The following is a 12,524-nucleotide window of genomic DNA, read 5'->3' as shown; positions in this document are numbered from 1 at the left end:
GATACAGAGGATTGAACCCAGGGTTTCGCACATGCAAGGCGAGCGTTCTACCACTGAGCCACAACCCCAGTCCACATCTCAATTTTTAAAATCCATTTTTTCCACATTTTTATTGGTACATTATAGTTTTACATAATGATGGAACTTGCTCCATGTTTGTACATGTACATAATGTAGCAATATAATTTGGTTAATATCACTCCCCAGCATTTCCCTCTCCCTCCCCTAAAATCCAATTTCTAAATGGACAAAAATCTTGAACAGGTACTTAATAATGATATATAAACTAATGTACACAAAAACTTTCAACAATATTAATTGCCATGGAAATAGAAACAATGAGATATTTTATTTTTTAAAGAGAGAGAGAGAGAATTTTTATTTATTTTTTTTTAGTTTTCGGTGGACACAACATCTTTGTTTGTATGTGGTGCTGAGGATCGAACCCGGGCCGCACGCATGCCAGGCGATCGCGCTACCGCTTGAGCCACATCTCCAGCCCGAGATATTTTATTTATATATATATTTAATTTTAAAATTTTAAGATGGCAACTCACCAAATGCCAAAAAAAAACCTTTTTTTTTTTTTTTTTTGTACCAGAGATTGAACCTAGGGACACTTACTGAACCACATTCCCAGCCCCTTTTGTTTTTTTGAGACAGGGTTTCACTAAGTTGCTTAGAGCCTTGCTAGACTGCTGAGGCTGGCCTTGAACTTGCTATCCTCTTGCCTCAGTCTCCCAAATCACAGGCTTTACAGGTGAGTGCCACCATGCGCAGCTACAATCAGAAGCCCTGTTTATTGAGGGGAAGACACTGTGTTCCACCCAAATGAGGCAAGGAATTGGGTTTCAGGGGTGTGTAGCCCAGTCTCATTGGATGATGTCCACTCCCAAAGTGGAGATGAGATCCACTTGTCTCTAGACTCACACCTCCATCGCTGTCGCTCAAGGTTAAGGGTCCATGCTCGAGACATCCCTTACCACTACCACCACATTCGTGGCCTCCCCCACTATCAACAGTCCCTACCATATTTGTATGTTTGTTACAATTCACAAACCTACATTTAAGACAGACAGGGACACCCCTACCCCATAAAGGACAGTACCTTTTAATATTAAGTGAATAAAATTAGAAGGGATGGAGATAAGAAAACTAGCTCACAGTCTTATAGGCTTAACAGATGTACTGGAAAATTAGAAGTTAAATGAAGTGAAACTAGTCTTCAAGGGTATGAAATTGAGATAATGCACCTGGAGATGGGAATTTGAGAAGTCAGCTCAGCCTTCTGAGACTCAGTGATCAACAGAAAAAAAAAAAAAAAAAAGGCCAGATACAGACAAAACAGTCACTAAGACAGTCCCACTGAGGGGCTGCCCTGTCCTGAAAATAATATTAGGGACTCTCAGATGGTAAGAAACAGAAGGTGGGGAATAGGGAAACACATGTATAGAATAGTCACTAAAGAAATTCAGTTACCTTATTAGCATACTAACCCTCCCCAGATGGAGACTTAAGATGGTTATGAGACCATGAAGAAGCATGAAGGTGCATGAAGAAGCATGATGAAGAAGATGTAGGTGCAGTTAAAACCCTACCTCTGGTCTGGGATTGTGGCTCAGCGGTAGAGCACTCGCCTAGCACATGCGAGGCCCTGGGGTTGATCCTCAGCAAGCACCACATAAAAATTAAAAAATAAAACAAAAAGTAAATGTATTGTGTGGGGGGGGGAATATCTACTTCTGGCTGGGCATGATGGCACACCTGTAATCCCAGAGGCTCGGGAGGCCAAGACAGGAGGATTGCAAGTTCAAAGCCAGCCTCAGCAATTTAACTAGGCCCTAAGCAATTCAGTGACACCCTGTTTCTAAATAAAATAATTTTAAAAAGGGCTGGGGATGTTGCTCAGAGGTTAAGCATGCCTGGGTCCAATCCCCGGTCAAAAAAAAACAACGCACCTCTACATGCTCTACATGTGATGATAGGAAAAGACTGGGTCCCTGTCTACCCTACAGATGCCACAAAAGCTGTGCACCTTTGTCCTTTGAGCAGTCTGACCTCCTTCTTGTTCAGTGCTGTCTCCCTTCAGCTGAAAGCCCCAATTAAAGCCTTTCCTGTGTGTCTGGACTCTTTGCCCTGATTTCATTTCTACTGTCACCAGGTCAGATTTTCCTGTCTCCAGTATCACTGGACACACCATTATCACCAAGTTTATAATAGGATTGACTCTTAATGTTGTACATTCTCTCTAGCATAGTGACAAAGGCCTAATAACATGTACTCCATTGTAGTATCATAGAGATTATTGTTGCTGCCCTAAAAATCCTCTGTGCTCTAACTATTCCTCCCTCTCTCACTGCTCCAGTCTTTTTAGAGGTCAATTTCATGGTGTCTATTGAGATTTTAAGGATGTACATGTTCTGACCCAGAAATCTTATTTCGAGCAATCCGCTGGAGAAAACACTGTATCATACACAGAGATGAACGTGAATGTGTTTTCTGCAACATCATAATAGTGAAAAAGTAAAACTACCTGAAAGTTCCTGACGGAGGATATTGTACTGAATGAAGTGTGGTCCTTCCCTACATTCATGCAGCAGTATTGTGTTGACAAGGAAAGTCATATTATATATGAGAAAGTCATACACACACACACACACACACACTTGTTATAGTTTGGATATGAGGTGTCCTCAAAAAGCTCCTATTAATGCAGAAATACTTAAAGGTAAAAAGACTACATTATGACAGTGTCCATCCTAGTTTGAATGGACTAACTGAGTGACTACTATAGGCAAGTGGGGCATGGCTGGAGGAGGTAGGTCCCTGGCTGTGCTCTGCAGCCCCTTCCCTCTCCCTCTCCTTCCTTACTGCCATGAGGGGAGCAGTTCCCTCCATCATGCCCTTCCCCCATGATGTTCTGCCTCTCCTTGAGCCCCAAGCAATGGAATCAGCTACCTGTGGACTGAGACTTCTGATACTGTGAGCCAAAATAAACAAAAACAAATTAGTTTTTGTTTTTTGTTTTAGTTGAGTTTTCCATTGAGTATTTTGGTCACAGCACACAAAAGCTGACTAAAGCCATCTTGTGAGAATAATTTTAGAAGGCAATGAGATGAGGGCAGGTGTCAAATTTTATTTATTCTGTATTTATTAATTGCTAGACAGTACTTTTAAGGACAGTCACTAAGCTTGCTGACAAATAGATGCAATCCTTTCAAGTGACCCTTAAGCTTGCCTCTTAAGTTGTTTTTGTCTCAGGCAAGGCCCCCAGAGAAACTTACAAGACTACCTACCAGTGAAGTCTGCGGTTACATTGCAAAGTCATCCTGTCCTTTCAAGTGACCTAGAAGTATAACTCTATTTATTGCATTATCAAATTCTCCATACAGGGGTCTTTCCATTTTCCATTTTTGAACATGTGATGTATGAAGAGACATGACATGGAACTGAGCAAGCTCATGAATTCGATAACCAATCTGTAATGCATGAATATGTATGAGTGTCTCCAAAAAAAGTCCCTTGCTCAGCTTGGAGAGACACTGCCTTGGGAATGACCTCCAGTGCTCTCTTTACTTGCTGGAATAAACCTCTCTTCGCTCTATTGTCTCCTGGTTATTCACATTAGCTTTGCACTCACCCAGTGGTGAACCTACTGTGTTCAGTTATAAATTTATTTGGATTTCTTTTAAGTGACAATATATTTATTATAAGCATTAGAAATAAATTTTAAGAGAGCTGGGTGTGGTGACACAAACCTATAATCCCAGTCGCTCAGGAGGAGGAGGAGGAGGAGGAGGATCCAGAGTTCAAAGCCAGCTTCAGCAAATTAGTGAACCCCCAAGCAACTCAGTGAGACCCTTTCTCTAAATAAAGTACAAAAAAAAGGCTGGGGATGTGGCTCAGTGGTTAAGTGGTCCTGAGTTCAATCCCTGGTACCTAAAATATAGGTAGGTAGGTAGATAGATAAATAAATAAATAAAATTTAAAAGGGGCTAGGGGTATGACTCAGTGATAGAATTCGTGCTTAGCAGGCATGAGGTCCTGGGTTCCATACCCAGCACAAAAATATAAAAGTTTAGAAAAATAATTTTTAAGAAAAGAATTAAAGAAATAGACCAAAAATTGTTACTGTGACACCGCTGCTTAGAAGCCTTCTGCAGAGGATGTTAAATATGGGGCCACACCTAATTGATGATCTGGGTACATTGGAGAGTATCCTTTCAAACCACACTTAGTTTAGTTAAAATAGTCCTAATAGGTCAATGGAAACCCAACCATCATGGGAGCAGATTATTATTCTTTATTGCCAGAAAGCAGGCAATGCATGTAATTATCTTGTGTTCAGCAAATAAGAGTTCCTGAGGGATTAATAGGTAATATGTATTTCAACAAGCATCAGATAAATAGATTGATGCTTAAATGAGACCACTTATTCAGGATACCAGCAGACTTAGGAATGACAGATCTTTTGACTAAATGTCTTAAATTTCTCAAAGAATGCTAGAAAAGAGTGAATACTATTGAAAACAGCTGATTTCCAAAAGAATCTGTTTAAGGTATTCCAAATGTTTAAAAACATCAAGAGCTGGCGTGTAATTAACTCTGTGCAATGATATTGTGAGAACCTGGTCTCTCACTGTCTGCTGGTTCACAACCAAGACTTTGGGAGCAGCAGGTCTGAGCAGGCAAGTCCAAGCTCTGCTGTAGAATCCAGCCCAAGAGGGTGCCCCAAGGAAACCTACACTTTAAAAACTGTCCATTGCAGAATGGAAGGTGTCTGTGTTTCACAGATAAATAAACCCAGGCTCTATGAGGGTAGGTTAATCACCTGAGTTTATTGATGGCTAGGCAAGAACTCAGAGAGTTACAGGGTGTGGTGTCACACATGTCTGTAATCCCAGCAACTCAGGAGACTAAGGCAGAAGAAGCAAGTTTGAGGCCAGCCTCAGAATGTTAATGAAAGTGTCCTAAAAAAAATTTTTTTTAAGAGCTGGGGATGTAACCGAATGGTAAAGCATCCCAGGTTTAATCCCCAGTATCACCAAAAAAAAAACAAACAAGCAACAATAACTATCTCTTTTATGTGTATCTATAAAGCACTAAGTAAAATAACAATAATAATAATAATAATAAATACATAGAAAGAAGACCAGTAGAGGAAAGGGAAAAGAAATTGGGAGAAGAGGGCAAGGAGAAAGATTAGGGATTGAATTAGAGCAAATTATATTCCATGCTTACATAATTATGTCAAAATAAAGTGCAGTATTATGTGTAACTATAATGCACTAATAAAAACAAACAAACAAACCCGTCCTAACTTTAGGGCTGGGTGTAGCTTAGTGGTCTAGCACGTACTTTGTATTAGTGAGATCCTGGGTTCCATCCCTAGCACCAACAAACAAACAAGTAAAACCAAAGAACTGTCCTTTTTTAAAAACAATTTTTTTTAGTTGTAATGGACATAATACCTTTATTTTTATTTTTTTATGTGGTGCTGAGGATCATATTTTTTATGAGTGCTAGGCAAGTGTCCCATCCCTAAGATACAGCCCCACCCCAAAAATGTTCTTTTCACTTTCATGTAATATTAATCAATGCTTTGTAATTTATACTTCTCCTAGAATATGCAATATCCAAAATTTTTAATATATATATTTTTAGTCATACAGGAACACAATACCTTTATTTTATTTTTATGTGATTCTGAGGATTGAACCCAGAACCTCACTCATGCTAGGCAAGCACTGTACCACTGAGCCACAACCCCAGCCCCACAATATCAAATTTTTTACCAGGAAGGTTTTTCTTACAACCACTACAAGGAATTTCTGACATGTGAAACTTGCAAGTCCAGCTCTGAAATGGACATGGACTGAAATAAAGTTATTATCTTCCAGTAAAGTGAGCTTTTCCTTCTCTTGGTCACAAAACTGTGAAAATGCTCAAATATAATATGGTGATTTGGGGAGAGAACAATTGCAATGTAGAATTAAAATTGGCATAAATCCTGAGATGTGTAACTCAGATTTTATGTGAAGAGTTGTCTCCCCACCCGCTTTGAAGTCAACTGTTTAAGAGACAAGGATGGAACATTTCAAGGGTCTGCTTCTGAGTGCCTTGACAGCTCCCTTCTGTGATATAATCTCTACATCATCTGAGAAGAATGGAAGGTGTCTGTGTTTCACAGATAAATAAACCCAAGCTCTATGAGGGTAGGTTAATCACCTGAGTTTATTGATGGCTAGGCAGGAACTCAGAGAGCTACAAGCACCTGTGTTTGCAAGGCAAGAAGCTGCCAACCCTTTAAATGAAGTTGTTTCAGATAAGGCCTTTGGAGAAATCCACAAGGAACCAGTTTCAACCAGCCAAAGCCACCCAGCCCCTCTTTAGGTGACCTAGAGTAAACTTTGCTCCTTATAAACTCATTAGTTTACTAAGTTCTCCACCCTAGAGGTGATCCTGCCCACGACCATTGAACCTGTGATGTGTAAAGAAGCATGATCTTAAACTGAGAATGCTCAGGAATGTGCTTCTATGTGTGACAAGCCTTTCCAACAGGCATATGAAAGGTAATCCCAATAAAATCCCCTTGCTTTGGAGACTGCCAGGAAACCCCTTTAAGACTAAGAGAGTAAAAACTCAGTGGGGAATGAGACAGTCAGTCCCTGCTCCCTTCAGAAGCCAAATCACTCTAGGGACCTTAACATGTGACTTGTTAGCGATTAGGAGCATGATATTTGCCTTTCCCTACCCGCTCACTCACTCATTCTGTCTTTTCAGCCTCAGAAACCAGGTGCATCATTAAAGGCCTGGCCAGGAGTCTCCAGGGACAAACAACAGAAAGGAAAAGACTGTTCAGGCATCACTAAGACAGCAAATTCCCAGAATCCTGAACTTGTTGCTCACCCCCCCACCTCTGTGTTCTCTTGACTGCTACAGCAACTCATCCTGATTACAGAGCATAGAGGTTTATGTAGGAAGAGGCTTCAGAGGAGAGAGGTGACATCTGGCTCTAGGATGACCACTGACTACTCCTCCCTCAGGATTGAAGTGCTCATGCAGGAAAAGAAAAGCACTTTTAAAAGTGCATCTAAAGGGCTGATATTGTGGCTCAGTGGCAGAGTGCTTGTCTCACATGTGTGAGGCACTGGGTTCGATCCTCAGCACCACATAAAAATAAATAAATAAAAGTATTGTGTTCATCTAAAACGAAAAAAAATAAAATTAAATTTAAAAAAATTGTGCACCTAAAGCCTGCACTCCTGTAATCCCAGCGGCTCAGAAGGCTGAGACAGGAGGATCGCAAGTTCAAAGCCAGCCTCAGCAATTTGGGGAGATGCTAAGCAACTCAGTGAGACCCTGTCTCTAAATAAAACTCTAAATAGGGCTGGGGATATGGCTCACTGGTGGAGTGTCCCTAAATTCAATCCCGGTATCCCTCCCCCGCCAAAAAAAAAGTGCACCAAAAGTCAATTAATAGTTCTGAACTCTAGCCCACTTTTAAACATGAAGAAAACTAATTCCTTCTTTTTTTGTGGGCTCATCTTGACTGTCTCTTGGTCAGTGCTGTGTCTCCCTTCTGCTGCAACAAGAAATCCTTATCAAGAGTCTTGTTCCTGCTCCAGTTGTGCTTCTGATTCTTCTGATGGAGAGCATAAGAATCCACTGAGTTGGCTAGTAATTCTTCCTTTGGGGAAACAATGATTTGGAAATTATCCCTAGAGCTCTCCTTACATGACACAAATAATAAACTTTTAACTTTTATTTCCTAGTTGCTCTTCTGAGCTTTCCACTCACCAAGAAGCAGACCCATTGCTTTGGATTACAGTGACACAGGAGTTGAACCCAGATACCTAAGGTGGGGGTCCCACCACTCCATGCCTTCCTCCCACCACTCCAGGCCTTCCTCCCCACTCCATAGCCCTGCTTCTTAAAGCGTCCCTGTGTCTTTCTGTCCCATAGATTGCCCATCTAAAGTTTGTTGAGGGCAGGAAACTGGTTTTATTTATGATCAAACACTCAGCATCCTAATGAAACTATCTTAAAATAACTTTCTATTTTTATTCCAACCAATTGCTAAAATAGATTCTGATTCCTCACAGCAAGGAAGAAACTGTTTAAAGCTCCCAGGAGGCAGTAATTAGAGGCAGGAGGACTCTAAGAGGAACATAGTAAAGCCAAGAAATTAATCTAACAGGAGACCTCATGGTTTTGAGATTTTTGAGGAGCAATTTAGGTGTTTTTTGGCACTTAGTGGTGAATTAGATCTAAGTATTTAGAAAACCAAACAAATTATTAACTTGTAGGTAACAAAGTTGCACCAGAAAATAAATATGACTCCTGTGAGGTAATATTTACACAGTTCAAATAGTGAATATTGAATACTGACCTCACCAAAACTTGTGTAAAAGCTGTACTGTGGGGTAAATATGTGGAGGGCATAGGAGAAGAAAAATCTAGTCTTCTTGGGTTGATGGTCAGTGGAAAAATCATGAAATTTTGGAATAAACTTTGCTTAGAAATATACAGCTAACTGGCAGAAGAAATAACTAGAAATAGATGCTTCTGGGGATCTTATTTTTCATTGTAAAATTTTTGACTTTTTAAGGTATGTACACATATTGCTTTGACAGAGATTAAACTGAAGTTTATAACTTCAGTAGAGTGATTGGCAGCTGGGATTGGCTTCAGGGTGAAAAACCACATCCTGTTGAACCTTCAGACCATGGAACAGTTTCTGAAGTACTTAAGCGTGAATTCTTGCATGATTGGCCATGTGATGCATCAAGTAATTTTTGGTGACTAAACTGAAATAAAAAATAAATTTGCAGGGTTACAGTATTGTAGTTGTTAGTATCGTAGTAACTTAGCATACCATAGAAAATGAAACAGTATAAACGAAATATTACCGAATCATAGATAGCTTCTCTAGCCTCTTCTATTTGATGGTGAAATCATTCAAGGTGAAAATTTAAGCATGGTTTCATAAAAATAGCTTGTCGGTACTAAAAATTCACTATATATATATGCCAGACCCTGTCGAAACCACATCCTGCATTTAACCTTTGGATCACTTAACAGTTTCTGAAATAGTGAGCATGAATTACTGTATGATCTACCATGTCCGGACAAAAATAGTTTAAGTGGACTAATATTAAATACAACATTTATTTTTAGGGTTTTAGGAGTGGCATAGTGAAATTATGTAAAAGAGAAATTAAAATGGAGTAAAATAAACCATCTTATTTAAGCACCTGTTATTGTTCCTACTGCTATCTGCTCTTGCCTTTCTATCCTAGGACATTTTGACATTTTGCAGGATGACTTAAGTAATCTCTAACATTTCCTGGGCATGTAGGATGAGACTGATATAGTCTTCAATTTTGGGAGATTCTAGAAAAGTTTCTGTTTCTGTTAGGAGGCTCCAGGTCTATACTTGAAGAGTTCATAAACTGTGAACAAATTAACTCTTGCCTTACTTTTCAAACAAAAATAAACAAATAAACCAAAAACCACAGAGGCTTACTTCAGGACTTGCCTGAAAGTTGGAGTGGTTTATGATGTAGCACACAGAATTCTCATGCATACCTAATTAATAGAACAGCATTTTAATAAAATATTTGGTACCTGGTACAAAGACTTGACAGTGATGAAACATACATGTGAACCACAGATGTATACATCCTTGTGAGAGGAAAATGGACAAACCCTTTACATAGGCAGTGCCAGGTGGCAGCAGCCCATAAGGGCCTGGTTCCAGTTAATCAAGTGAAGGAAGAGGACCAGTGTTCTGTGGACTGTGCCACTGCAGTTGTCCCGGTGGAAGCCAATGTCTATTCTATTGAAGACCTACTGCTCGGTACACACCATGCTAGGGGCTTCATATGCACTGTGTCACTTATTGTCACAGTAACGCTGTGAAGGAGGTTCTGTCCCTTTTTATAGCGGGACTGAGACCTAGAGAAGTCAAATATCATTGCTAACAGATCAGGGCTAAATCAGTTCTACCCTTGCCCAGTTCTCCAGGTCTGGGCTGTAGCAGGGATGCTCTCTGTATCTGTGACTGACGGCTCAGAAGCACACAGAACTTCCTGTCTGAGCGCTGTGAGTGTTTCCTAAAATAATCTGCCAGGTCAGAAACTGAGGTAGGTTAGCTGTGCTGTCTTTGACATTTATTTCTGTTTTGCTCCACCTATATTTGTACAGAAGCTTTGGATTTGTGATGATCTAGCCTGAATGGAGAATCCGGGAAGAAGCTGGTGTTGACAGAAGGGACTGGTTTATTTAGGCAGCTTGGAGTTTATTCAAGATAAAGTTTCCCTTCCTTCCCTCCCTTTCGGTGTTAGGCATTGAACCAAGGAACTCTGGAATACTAGGCCTGAGCTCTGTCACTGAAATATATCTCCAGTCCGTCATCCAACCATCCTCCCTCACCCAATCCTCCTTTCTTTCTCCCTTCTCTCCTCCACCCCCAGTACTAGGGATTGAACCTAGGGGTGCTTACCCATGGCGCTACATTCCCAGTCCTTTTTATTCTTAATTTTGAGACAAAATTGCTCAAAGTTGCTTAGGGCCTCACTAAATTGCTGAAGTTGACCTTGAAGTTAAGATCTTCCTGTCTCAGCTTCCTGAATTGCTGGGATTCTCTTTTCTTTCTTAACAGAAAGAAAAGAAACTATTTTTACACCACAGTAGCCTTCTAATCATAGACTGGACAATATTGCTTATCATTTCTTTAAGCATGTATTCTTAGAAACAGGTCCTCTGATATTTGTGAAAAGCCTAACTGTTCTGGTTTGCATTTGTTTGTTTTTCTTAGGAATTGTGGCAGCCATTATGTGAGGTTTTATATGAGCTCAGTGGAAAAGGAGAGTTTGCGACAAAGCCATCTTAATGGCATTTTTTTTTATTAGTTGCTCAAGACAATACAATGATCTTGACATATCATACATTTGATTCAAATAGGGTATGAATTCTCATTTTTCCACATGTACAGATTGCAGGATCACATTGGTTATACATCCATGTGTATACATACAGCAATCCTAGTGTCAGTTGTATTCTGCTGCCCTCCCTATCCCCCCTCCCCTCCCCTCCCCTCCCCTCTCATCACTATTCTCTACCCATTCTACTGTGACACTTATCTCTCTCTCTCTTCTTCCCTTCCCCCTCACACCATCATATATGTATTTTGTGAACCCATGAGGGTCTCCTTCCGTCTTCTGTGCAATTCCCCTTCTCCCTCCCTTTCCCTCCCTCCTCTTTTCCTTGTTTTGTGGTAATCTTCTCACGCTCTTCCTTCCTACTCTGTTTTGAGTCACCTCCCTTATATCAGAGAAGACATTCGGCATTTGTTTTTTTAGGGATTAAATGAGGGCTAAGGCTCATTCAGGCTTCATATGTCCAAGGCCCTAGGTTTGATTAAAACAAAACAAAACAAACAAAAACAAACAAACAACAACAACAACCCAAAACCCAGAAGGCTGAGTCATCATTCTCTTTCATCTGAGAACTGAAGTGTGGTTTAATGACAGCCATCACAGGGCCCACACAGAGAGTGGATCTGCCAGTCCTGTGTGAGACACCAACCCAGATGACATCATGTGAGCCCATTGGGCCCTGCCCAGATTCTTAACACACAGAATTATGAGGGATCAAAAGGATTGTTGTTTTGAGTTTTGGTGTACTCTGTTACACAGCTGTGGCTGACCAAGACATACTTACTAGGAATAGCTCAAGTTGGAAAGATTCATAGACTCATAGTCCATGGTTGAATCCAAGAATGCTAAACTCATGGATATGAGAGCGATCTGGCTGCGACCTCTGTCACCCCATTGATTGCCAGGGTTGATTCGGCTGATCTGGCTGGCTAGGCAGGTGTCCCCTTCCTCCCTCACGGTTCCATGTGTGTCCCTCCGGAAGCTGAGTGCTTGGTTGGTTGAAGAGGACTACCTTCCCTGATAGAGGAGGACCGTTCTTCCGTCAAGGGTATACGAGTAGCTGCACTCCCCGCCCCCCCAAAAAAAGCCCACAGAGGAGAAGAGAAGGTAAGAGGCAGGTGCAGAAGGAAACCAATTCAATATGGAGAGAAAGATGGAGCTAGTTCTGTGCCCGAGGGATCAGTAAGATAGCTTGGTCTTTAGAGAAGAAATTTGCATGATGTGTGCACATGTGCAAAAAGGTATTTGTTGAATAAACAAATGAATTCGTGAGACAGTTGGCTTTCCTGTTCTACTTATCTCCATTCCATGGGCAAAATACATTCCTCTCAACTGTGTCAGCTGTTTTCTTGTTTATCTTGTGAGCCACCTTGTGCTTCTAATAATACTTCTTTGCTGTGTTTGTTCACTGTGATTGAAGTGGTTTTCCCTGAGGAAAATGTCAAGGATTACAGAATTCTTATACAGGGCATACTGGGAGAGGGGTACTGATTGAAAGAGAGTCTTAAGGGATGTTTATTTATTTATTTATTTATTACTGTGGTGCTAGGGAGTGAACCCAGGGCCTCACATATTCTAGGT

The sequence above is a fragment of the Marmota monax genome, unplaced genomic scaffold (genome assembly GCF_021218885.2).
Source record: "Marmota monax isolate L192 unplaced genomic scaffold, Marmota_monax_Labrador192_F-V1.1 WCK01_AAM20220418_F8-fsc00004, whole genome shotgun sequence".
Lineage (NCBI taxonomy): Eukaryota > Metazoa > Chordata > Mammalia > Rodentia > Sciuridae > Marmota > Marmota monax.
Note: the sequence above shows the minus strand (reverse complement) of the source record.